Here is a 12374-nt window from a genome sequence, read left to right as displayed (position 1 = left end):
GTGGTGAGCTGCCTTCTTGAAATCTGCAGCCCATGTGGTGTAGGTACATCCACGGTGCTGTTAGGGAGTCCCAGGATTTTGACCCAGTGATAGTGAATGAACGGTGATGTATTTCCAAGTCAGGATGGTGAGTAGCTTGGACGGGAATTTTCAGGTGGTAGTGTTCCTGTGTATCTGCTGCCCTTGTCCTTCTAGATGGTAGTGGTCGTGGGTTTGGAAGGTGCTGTCAAAGGAGCCTTGGTGAATACCTGCAGTGCATCTTGTAGATGGTACACACTGCTGCTACTGTGAATCCGTGGTGGAGGGAGTGAATGTTTGTGGATGTGGTGCCAATCAAGTGGGCTGCTTTGTCCTGGACAGTTTCAAGCTTCCTGAGTGTTGTGGGAGCTGCACTCATCCAGGCAAGTGGGGAGTTTTCCATCACACTCCTGACTTGTGCCTTGTAGACGGTGGACAAGCTTTGGGGAGTCAGGAGGTGAGTTACTCAATTGCACAATTCCTAGCCTCTGACCTGCTCTTGTAGCCACAGTATTTATATGGCTAGTTCAGTTCAGTTTCTGGTCAATGATAACTGCCAGGATGTTGATCGTGAGGGATTCAGTGATGGTAATGCCATTGAACATCAAGGGGCGATGGTTGGATTTTCTCTTGTTGGAGATAGTCATTGCCAGACATTTTTGTGGTGTGAATGTTATTTGCTACTTGTCAGTCCAAGCCTGGATATTGTCCAGGTCTTGCTGCATTTGGACATAGACTACCTCAGTATCTGAGGAGTCACAAATGGTGCTGAATATTGTGCAATCATCAGTGAACATCCCCACTTCTGACCTTATGATGGAAGGAAAGTAATTGATGAAGCAGCTGAAGATAGCTGGGCCAAGGACACTACCCTGAGGAACTCCTGCAGTGATGTCTTGGAGTTGAGATGACTGACCTTCAACAACAACAACCATCTTCCTTTGGGCTGGGAATAGGGGGTGCCTAATGGCACAGATTACATGAATGGAACCTCACATTAGGGTCAAATATGTCAACAAGATTGTCAAAAGGCTGGTCAGTCTCAAAAATTTGACAAACAGAGGGATGAATGGCTCAAGAATCAAATTTGTGCCAGGAACTGAAGACAATGGTTTTGGTCTTCCCAATATTTAGCTGGAGAAAATTTCTGCTCAACCTGTACCAGATGATGGGCCAGTAATCTGATGTTGGTGGAGGGTCTGAGGGAGGTTAAAAGTTATTCTTTGATGGGATGTGGGCATCACTAGCAAGGCCAGCATTTGTTGTCCATCCCTAATTACCCTTGAACTGAGTGGCTTCATAGGCCAGTCAATAGTCAACCACATTGCTGTGAGTCTGAAGTCACATGTAGGACAGACCAGGTAAGGATAACAGATTATCCTCAAGGAGATTAATGAGCTAGATGGATTTTTATAACAATCAATGATAGTTTCATGGTCATCATTATTAGGAGTAGCTTTCAATTCCAACTTAAATTCCACCAGCTACTGTGATAGGATTTGAACCCATACCTCCAGAGCATTAGCTTAGGTTACTTTACTGCTACACCACCATTTCCCTGTAAGCACTAGCACAAAATCAGAACCTGAGACCTTATGGCGGAGCTACTCACTGTCTGGGTCCTTGGGGAAAGATGATCATTAGCATGTTTAACAATAGCTGTACTATCTGACCACAGTTTCCATTCACCTATATCTTTCACTCCTGCTGGTGGCTGCTTCTCCTGTTAGCAAACTGATGCTTAATTCAGTTGAGGGTCCCATTTAATTAAGTTGAAGAGAAAGCTCTTCATTCCAAATGAAAAAAAGCTGGCTGCTTAAGAGAGGTGGCTATTCATCAGTAAGACAGATTTCACTGTATTTTATATTAGTCCCAAAATCTACTTTTAAGCATGAATGAAGAAATCCATAGGGCAACACTCGCTGAAATTAATCTAAAGGCTTCTGGTATTAAAGTACAGACAGGGAAAAGAGAAAATGATATAGCTGGTTCTTTGCAAAGCTGTCAAATAAGTATGAGTGATTGGACTTTCAATCAAAATTAAATTTGATTTGGTTTAAAATACTACCTCTGACTTAATGGCAAAGAACAAAACTGGTTTCCTGGTGAAATATTCTCTGCGTGTACTGGAGTGAAACTATGGAAAACCAGCATGGTCGCATAGAACTGCACTCGACTAAATGCTAGTTTGTTCAAAGATGCTGGTTATCTTCCATCAAAGAGGAAAGGTTTTTTTTAAAAGAACATACATTTCCACCACACTTTCCATGTCCTCACAGGGCCACAATGTGCTTCACAGCCAAAGATTTGCTTTAGAAGTGCAGTCACTGCTGTTATGGAGGCACCACAATAGCCAATTTGCTCATAGCAGGATTACAGAAAGACACTGAGATAAATAGGAACAAGGTGATGTCCATTTAGCCTCTCGAGTCTGTTCATATTCACTGGGATCGTGGCTCATCTGTGACCTAACACCATATACCTGAGCGATGAGCCAGCATATTATGAATTTTAGTCAATACTTGAAAAAACTGGATATACATAAACTATTAAAATGGCTGCTGCAAATCTTGTGACCTTTGGCATTTTGAGCTTCAGACGATCCTAAGCCTCAAGCGACTATCTAATTAAATGTGAACATTCACAGCCACCTGGGGAATTCACACATTCCTTTGCTTAATGATGGATCAACACAAAAGGACTATAGAATTCCAGTCAACTTGACTCTCTGTTCCACCCTCGACAAAGGGGACATCAAAGCTCAATGTGTGCAAGACAGATATGAATGCACTATCAGCCTTCCATTGTATTATGATCGTTTCCCTCATTCAAAACTAGGCTGGTTGAGTCTCAATGTATCAAACAGCAACACAGGATGGTTGAAATTAACATAGACACCACCCTTTTGTTTGGGAAAAGGACTTCAAACTTGAGGAAGTCACATGATGAAGTAACCATTTTTTTCTTCTGCTTTTAAAACCAGCAAAAATCTGCTTGCAGACAGAGTGTTCCAATGAAAGCCATCGAACCAGCTGCAAGTCATCCAAACAGCCAAGGTAGTATACAGCATTACCTTGAAATTGGGATATTCTGACAGAGATGGACCCCCTAACTTGTTGCAACTTTCAGCTCAAATGAGATCCATCCTCCTGGAAACTCAACTACAATAAACCTCATCGTTTACTGAGATTCCTTCACTTTACCAGACGTTCACTTTAACTGAAGCATCAACTTCAGCCAAGAAACTGCAGGACTGTCATCAAAGAGACTAGGATAATAATAAGGAGTTGTAACAGCATATTAATGTCACCTGTATCTAACCATTGTGTGTATGAGAGTGTGTGTGAGTCAAGTGAGTGAAATGTTGCCTCATATTCGGGGTAAGTGTGCAATAATAAATGACCTTTTTATTATTAAATTCACCATAGGCTTGCTGCTAGAATTATCTAATTGGGACACTCACTCTGAGGGTAAAAAAACATACAAATCTCACATACCAACATACTGATCAAGGACAGTAAAAATAAATACATAAATTCTGCCTGTGACACTTGCCTTCCCTCCCAAAAAACTCTCCCAATCTTAGATCAGACAATCTATTTTTATAGTGATGGTTTATGTCAAGTAAATGGTTAAAATCAGAAGCGTACATGATGCTGACCAGACAATCCCCAAAACCAGGTCTAATCCCCTACCACACAATTAAACAGTTGAGGGACAAATGTTACCTGAGACTAGAGTTTTATCTCTGTTCTCGTTCAGAATATGAATAGTCAATGATTGAGCGAATCAGTGTCATTATTTTCTAACTTTCGAGAATTTTATTTGATATCGAAACACAATAGTTTTACAGAAAGAATGTAAAAAATTCTGATACAACCTATCCAACAATAACAATTCAAAACCAAAAGATTAATCAAGTCCTTCATCTTAGGAAAATAGGAAGATCCTTCTCCTGTGCCATCTTGATTGGCATTTCATGTGATACAGCTGAAGATTCTTGAAGAATGTGTTGTTTTATATGTTTGCCTTCAAATCTGCTGTTCAATGTAATACCAGATTTGTGTCATTTTGCTTCTAGAATGGGAGTTCCTCAGGCTTTGTGGGTTCTGGTTTTGTAGATTACCAAAGGCTCTAATCAGTCTTCCGGACACATACTTCTCCCTTTCCAAACATCCCGGACTATAGCAAAGGCCATCGTGAACTCTGATTTTGGTCAAGATGTGTGCCTGAGAAACAGATATTAAAGTCCATATCGAAAGTACAACATCAGTCACTGGTAGAATTACCTTGTTCTTCCTTGAATAGCATCTTTTATGTCTGTTTGAACTGTAAGATGGGAGCTTGATTTAACATCACTTCAGAAAGATAGCAATTCCAACTGTGTAGTACTCCCTCAGTACTATACTGTGGTATTTGCCAAGGTTTATGATGATATTGGATCACAGAATGACACTGAGTAGAAGGAGATTATTCAGCCAGCTGTTTGAAAGTGCAGTCCAATCATTCCACTCACCTGCTCTTTTTTTCATTCATTCATGGGATGTGAGCATCACTGGCAAGGACAACACTTTTTCTCATTCCTAATTTCCCTTGAGAAAGTGGGAAAGAGGAAGTCCCTTCTCAGACTGCTGCAGTTCATGTGGTGTATGCATGTGCAGCCACAATGCTTTTAGGAAGGGAGTTTCAGGATTTTGGCCCAGCGACAGTGAAGGAACGGCATCATCAGTTCCAAGTCAGGATGGTGTGTGGTTTGGAGGGTAACTTGCAAGTGGTGGCATTCACATGCAACTACTGCCCTTGTCCTTCTAGGTTGTAGAGGTCATGGGTTTGGGAGGTGCTGTCAAAAGAGCCTTGGTGAGTTGTTGCAGTGCACCTTGTAGATGGTACACACTGCTGCCACTGTGCATTGCTGGTGGAGGGAGTGAACATTGAAGGTAGTCGATAGGGTGCTAGTCAAGAAGGTTGCTTTCTCCTGGGTGGTGTTGAGCTTTTGGAGTGTTCCCATATAGGAAAGTGGAGAGTATTCCATCACAATCTTGAGTTGTACCTTGTGGACATGCTTTAGGGGAGGTGAGGCACCTGTCACCGAATTCCCAGCTTCTGGCTGCTCTTGTAGCCAGAGTATTTATATGGCTGGTCCAGTTAAGCTTTTGCTCAATGGTAACCCCCTTGATGTTGATAATGGGAGGATTCATTGATGGTAATGCCATCGAATGTCAAGGGGACATGATTATATTCTCTGTTGTTGGAGATGGTCATTACTTGGCACTTTGGTGGATCAAATGTTTCTTGCCATTTATCATCCCAAGCCTAAGAGTTCTTGAGGTCTTGCTGGATGCGGGCATGAACTGCATCAGTGTCTGAGGACTCCTAAATTGTGGAATCATCAGTGAACATTCTAACTTCTGACTTATGTGGGAGGAATGGTCATTGATGAAGTTGCTGAAGATGGTTGGTACACTTCCCTGACAAACCCTTGTTGCAATGTCCTGGGAATGAGATAATTGGCCTCCACCAACCACAACCAACTTCCTTTGTGCTATGTATGACTCCAACCAGTGGAGAGTTTTCCTCCTAATTCCCACTGACTTCAGTTTTGCTGGGCTCCTTGATGCCACAATCAGTTAAATGCTGCCTTGATGTCAAGTTACGCTTCTGGTCAATGATGACTGCCAAGATGTTGATTTATAGCCATTCTTCATAGCCCTGAAATTCTTTTACTTCAAGTATTTCCTTTCAGAAGTTATTATTGAATCTGCTTCCACAGCCCTGTCAGGCAGTACATTCCAGATATTAACAACTTACTGCATAATGTTCCCCTCACATTGCCTCTAGTTCATTTGCCAATTTCTATAAATGTATCTATCAGCAATGGTCACAAATAGTCACTACTGACATTTTAATTTCCCTCTCACTTTTTCCATGAGTGCAGTAACATCTTCCATAATGTAGCTGAAGGCTCCCTTTTCAGGTGCTTCACCTAAGAGCGCATTCATGAGAGATGTGGCCAGTCAATCAACTACAGCAGGGCCATAAAGCAGGCGATATGACATTGGCCATCTGTGCAGCACCCTAGCTAATTTGCTTTTCCATTGAATACCAACCCCTCAGAGCAACTCAAGGTAACTAGGGACATGCTGCCTATGAGGCTGATGGAAGTGGAGGTGATGAATAATTTTGAAAGGAAATTGGATGGACCCTTGAGGAAATGTGATGGGAGGAGGCTCAAGTGGAGCATAAACACCTGCATGGTCTGGTTGGGTTGAATAGCCTCTTTCTGTGCTGTATATCTTAAGTAATCCTACCATAAATAAACTTTTGGGCTACTGTAAGAATGGGGAAATGGAACTGATTGGATTGCTCTACAGAGAGCTGGCATGAACTGACAGGCCAAATGGCCTTCTGTGCCATAATGGCTCATTGATGCTCAATCCTGTCTTGTCACCAATGCCCATACTGTAAAATAAAAAACAATAATCGCCAATGTCCTAAGGCACTGGGCAGTGCTACCCAATGCTTTAAAGAGTTAAAAACTACATTTGATAGTTTCTCAGATGTTCTTATTTGCTTCTCTCCTGTCAACATGCTGCCCAAATTCATAGAATGATACAGCACAGAAGGAAACTGTTTGGCCCATTATGTCCCTGCCAGGTCTGCATTAGGGTTAGGGCTAGAGTTAAATTAGTCCCATTCCATTACTGTTTTCCCACAGCTCCATGATTTTTTTTTTTCTTTCCTTTTCAAGTATGTAACCTAATTTGCTTTCGAAAACTACTATTGGGTCTGCTTCCACAACCCTTTCAGGCAGCGCATGCCAGGTTACAACAATTTGATGCATTACAAAAAAATCCCCGCATTGGTTTTTAGCCAGTTATCTTAAATCTGCATCCTTTTATAATTTGCCCCCGTGATTCCTGAGTCTTTCACAGAATGCTAGAGCTTCATCTATGTCCCACTGATCGTTCCCAATCCCAATGGTGAGTGTTCTGAGAGGGGCACTATTTAAAGTGCTGGCAAGAGATGGACTTGTACTCTTCTGAAGTGCTGCCATTGAGTCATGTTCAGGAACCAGCTAAACAACAGCAACCGGCCGTCAGTAATGTTATTACTGGTATTTTTTTTAGTTCTTTCATGGGATATGAGTATCGCTGGCAAGACTAGCATTTATTGCCCATCACTAATTGTCCTTGCAGATGATTAATGGTACAGATTAATAATATTATAACAGGCGATTTTCATTCAACTATTGAAAAACATCTCTAAAATAATCACTATTAATGATTAGAATAGTATTGACTTACGTAGGTTGTGGCTCAGGAAAGCAAATTTTAATCATTAAATAAAGTCTGATCATTATGAACAGTGACCAGTATAACAAATTTCCACTGGGCTATTGATTAATAAAATCTCAAAGGTTCTCTCAGATCTCATTGTGTAGCACCATGGAACTGTCTTCATTACAACTCCCCAAATAGCTTTACAGACAATTAAATACTTTGAAACATAAAATTGCTGGAAAAACTCTGAAGAGCTCTGAAGAAAAGTCATAAGGACACAAAATGTTAACTTTGTTTCTGGCTCCACAGACGCTGCCAGGGTTGCACCTGAACTGGAATGGGACCAACATCCTTGCGGGGAAGTTTGCTAGTGCTGTTGGGGGGGCTTAAACTAACTTGGCAGGGGGATGGGATCCTGAGAGGAGGTTCAGCCAGAATTAGAAGAGAGAGCAAGTGAGTCTGGAAGGCATAGAAATTATAGACCAGTTAAAGCACAAGGGAGCTTGGCAAGGTTGGATGGTATTTATTTTAATGAAAGGAGTCTAGGAGTCTGACAAATAAGGCAGATGAGTTAAGGGCACAAATAAACACATGGAAGTAGGATGTCATTGCTGTCACAGAGATATGGTTGAGGGAGGGGCAGGATTGGCAGCTCAATATTCCAGGATATAGGGTCTTCAGGCAAGACAGGGAAGGAGGTAAAAGAGGAGTGGGTATCGTGATATTGAGCAAGGAATCAATTACAGCAGTAAGGAAGGATGACATCTTAGAAGGCTCCTCAAATGAAGCTATGTGAGTAGAACTTAAAGACAAAAATGGAGCAATCACATTGCTAGGAGTGTACTATAGGCCCCCAAACAGTTAGAGAGAAATGGAAGAGCAAATATGTAGGCAAATTTCAGAAAAGTGTAAAAATAATAGGGTTGTAATAGTGGAGGATTTCAACTTCCCCAACATTTATATATTAATGGGTTAGTCAAAATGTGATAGGTTTAGTGGGAGCAGAATTCTTAAAATGCATCCAGGAGAGCTTTTTAAGCCAGTACGTAGAAGGTCCTAAAAGAGAAGGTGTGGTCCTGGATTTAATTTTAGGGAATGAAGCCAGGCAGTTGGTAGAGATATCAATGGGGGGACACGTTGCAGGTGGTGATCATAGTTCCGTTAGATTGAAGGTTGTTATGGAAAAGGACAAGGATGGGCCAGAAATCAGAGTTCTAAATTGGGTGAGGGTCAATCTTAATAAGATCAGATATGATTTGGCCAATGTGGACTGGAAGCAGCTACTTTTAGGTAAATCTGCATCAGAGCAGTGGGATTCATTCAAGAAGGAAATAGGGAGAGTACAGGGCCAACATATTCCAGTAATGACAAAGGGTGATACCAACAAATCCAGGGAACCCTGGATGTCTAGCGATATAAAGGATTTGATAAAGAGGTAAAGGGAGGCTTATGGCAGATACCAAGGGCTCAAAACAGTGGAAGCCCTAGAGGAGTATAACATGTGTAGGGGGAAACTTAAAAAGGAAATTAGGAGAGCAAAAAGGGGGCATCAAGAAAGAGTGGCAGGTAAAATAAAGGAAAAGCCAAAGTTATTTTACAAGTACATTAAGAGTAAAAGGATAACTAGGGAAAGAGTAGGGCCCATTAAGGATCATAGTGGTAGTTTGTGTGTGGAGCTGGAAGACCTAGGTGGGGTTCTAAATTCATACTTTATGTCAGTGTTCACAAGTGAGAGGGATGATGTGGGTACGGAAATCAGACAGAAGGACTGTGATATAATTAAAGAAATTAGCATAGAAAGGGAGAAGGTTCTAGGTGGTCTGGCAGGCTTAAAAGTAGATAAATATCCAGGCCCGGATAAAATGTATCCCCAGCTGTTGAGTGAGGCAAGGGAGGAGATAGCAGGGGTTTGGAAATAATTTTCAATACCTCTCTGGCCACAGGAGAGGTGCCAGAGGACTGGAGGACAGTCAATGTGGTACTGTTATTCAAGAAGGGAGGAAGGGATAAGCCAGGGAACTACAGGCCAGTCAGTCTAACGTTAGTGTTGGGGAAACTATTGGAAGCAATTCTGAGGGACATAATTAATCTATACTTGCAGAGGCAGGGATTAATCAAGGACAGGCAGCATGGTTTTGTTAAGGGGAGGTCATGTCTGACCAATTGGATTGAATTTTTCGAAGAGGTGACCAGGTGTGTAGATGAGGGCAGTGCATTTGACGCACTCTACTTGGACTTCAGCAAGGCTTTTGATAAGGTCCCACATGGGAGACTGATAACAAAGGTAAGAGCCTATGGGATCCAAGGCAATTTGGCAAATTGGACCCAGAACAGGCTGAGTGGCCGGCAGCAGAGGTTGATGGTCGAGGGGTGTTTTTCTCACTGGTTGCCTGTGTCTAGTGGGGTTCCACAGGGATTGGTATTGGGTACCTTGCTGTTTGTGGTATATATAAATGATTTAAACTTGAATGTAGGAGGGTTGACCAGTAAGTTTGTGGATGACACAAAAATTGGTGGGGTGGTAAATAGTGAGGAGGATAGCCTTAGACAACAGGAGGATATAGACGGGTTGGGCAGATGGGCTGATCAGTGGCAAATGGAATTTAATCCAGATAAGTGTGAGGTGATGCACTGGGGCAGAACAAACAAGGCACAGGAATACATGATGAATGGGAGGACTCTGGAAAGTACCAAGGATCAGAGAGACCTTGGTGTGCATGTCCACTGGTCCCTTAAGGTAGCGGGACAGGTAGATAAGGCGGTTAAGAAGTCATATGGGATACTTGCCTTTATTAGCCAAAGCATAGAATATAAGAGCAGGGAGGGTATTCTGGAACTGTATAAAACGCTGGTTAGGGCACAGCTAGAGTATTGCGAGCAGTTCTGGAATCCACATCACAGGAAGGATGTGATTGCACTTTGGGGAATGCAGAGGGGATTTACCAGGATGTTGCCTGGGCTGGAGAGTTTTAGTTATGAGGAGAGATTGGATAGACTGGGTTACTTTCCCTGGAGCAGAGGAGATTGAGGGGGGTGGGGTATGATTGAGGTATATAAAATTATGAGGGGCATAGATAGGATAGACAGGAAGGAACTTTTCCCCTTGGTGGAGGAATCAATAACCAGAGGGCTTAGATTTAAGGTAAGGGGCCAGAGGTTTAGAGGGGATGTGAGGAAGATTTTTTTCACCCAGAAGCTGGTGGGAATCTGAAAGTGTGGTACAGGCAGAAACCCTCATAACATTTAAGAAGTATTTGGATGTGCACTTGCGATGCCATGGCATACAGGGCTATGGGCCTAGTGCTGGAAAATGGGATTAGAATAGGTAGGTACTTGTTTGACCGGCACAGACTCGATGGGCCAAAGGGCCTTTATCTCTGTTGTAGACCTCTATGACCTTATGACGCTATGACCTGCTGAGTTTTTCCAGTATTGTATGTTTTTATTTCAGATTTGCAGTATCCACAGTATTTTGCTTTTAAGTACTTTTGAAGTGGTTTTCATGTCAGAAATACATCAGCCAATTTTTCCACAGTCAAAAATATAATGTACCAAATAATCTGTTTGATAAAGGTTGGTTGAGATATACTTATCAGACATGGCACCAGGGATAATTCCCTTGGTCTTCTTCAAACTGTGTCATGAGATGTTTTATGTCCACATGGGAGAGCAGACAGGGCCTCAGTTTAATATCGCAGCTGAAAGATAATGCCTCCAACAGTGCAGCACTTCCTCTGAACTGCACCCTACATTTTTTTTTGTGCTTAAGTCTCTAGATTGGGATGTGAAACCACAACTGTCTGAGATGAGATTTTTATCAAATGAGTCACAGCTAACTTTTACTGTCACAACCTACAAAGACATTCCAGAAATCAACTGAGTGCTGTCTCCCCTTCAACCTCTTAATTTGTTTTGCCTCTTACATGTAATCACTCACTGAATGCTGGTGATGACAATTGTCATCTCCAACAAGAGGGAATTTAACCATTTGCCCTTGATATTCAATAACATAACCATCACTGAATCTCACACTGTTAACATCCTGGGGGTTACCATCGAACTGAAACTGAATTGGACTAGCCGTATAAATACTGTTGCTACAAGAGCAGGTCAGCGGCTGAGAATTCTACAGCGAGTAACTCACCTCCTGACTCCCCAGATCCTGTCCACCATCTACAATGCACAAGTCAGGAGTGTGGTGGAATACTCTCCACTTGCCTGGCTCATAGAGGCTCCAACAACACTCAATAAGCTCAACACCATTTGGGACAAAGCAGCTGCTTGGTCAGAGCCCCTTCGACCAGCTTAAACATTCCTCTGGTTGAGGAATAAAGAAAGATCCTACAATGCTAAATGGACCTGAAAGATTGATCCATCTCTTCCAAAAGGAAAGGAGACCCCTCCGAGTATTTCCCTCTTCCAGGTCGTCTCTTTAACAAATTTTAACCAAGTTATAATATCTTGGATATTATTAGGGTCTGGGAACAATTCCTCAGTAATATACCCCCCACCAAAGAGGGTACGTAGTCTTGTTCACAAGTTAGTGATACAGAAGACTATGCAAGACAATATACATTTTGAACTATATAGATGTTTATTAAAGAAGTAAACATGTAACCCACAGTGTGGTTAAAATTATCAATTGTAACATTTAAAAAAATTCTAGGAGAAGAGAGAAAATACAATCTTATTTCCCCGTGGATGAGGTTTGATGCTTTCTCTGAAGCCCTAAGGTTGGACGGGCAGGTCCATTAATTGTGTTAATGAGTTTGTCAATGTCCTCAATAGGGCCATCGATAGGTTGGTGGGTGCACAGCTGATTCGGCTGAGCCCTCGCTGACCTGAAAATTGAAATGAGGCGGGGTGACGTCGGGAGTTCCACCCGACACCATCCCACATCATTTTACGTGTCGGCGAGTAGGCCCCACCCCCTCCCCCCCACCAACCAGTCGCCAACCGGGAAATCCTGCCCCTAATGTATTTCTTAGGTCGGGCTAGCTTGTAAAAATTCCAGTTGACTCTGGTCTAGGATTATTAGTACAATCTCATCTTATCACATTGTACACTGTGGTGGCC

This window comes from Carcharodon carcharias, chromosome 7, assembly GCF_017639515.1.
Source record: "Carcharodon carcharias isolate sCarCar2 chromosome 7, sCarCar2.pri, whole genome shotgun sequence".
In the NCBI taxonomy this organism is placed as follows: domain Eukaryota; kingdom Metazoa; phylum Chordata; class Chondrichthyes; order Lamniformes; family Lamnidae; genus Carcharodon; species Carcharodon carcharias.
The sequence above is the reverse complement of the archived record's forward strand: the minus strand, read 5'-3'. Positions refer to the sequence as shown.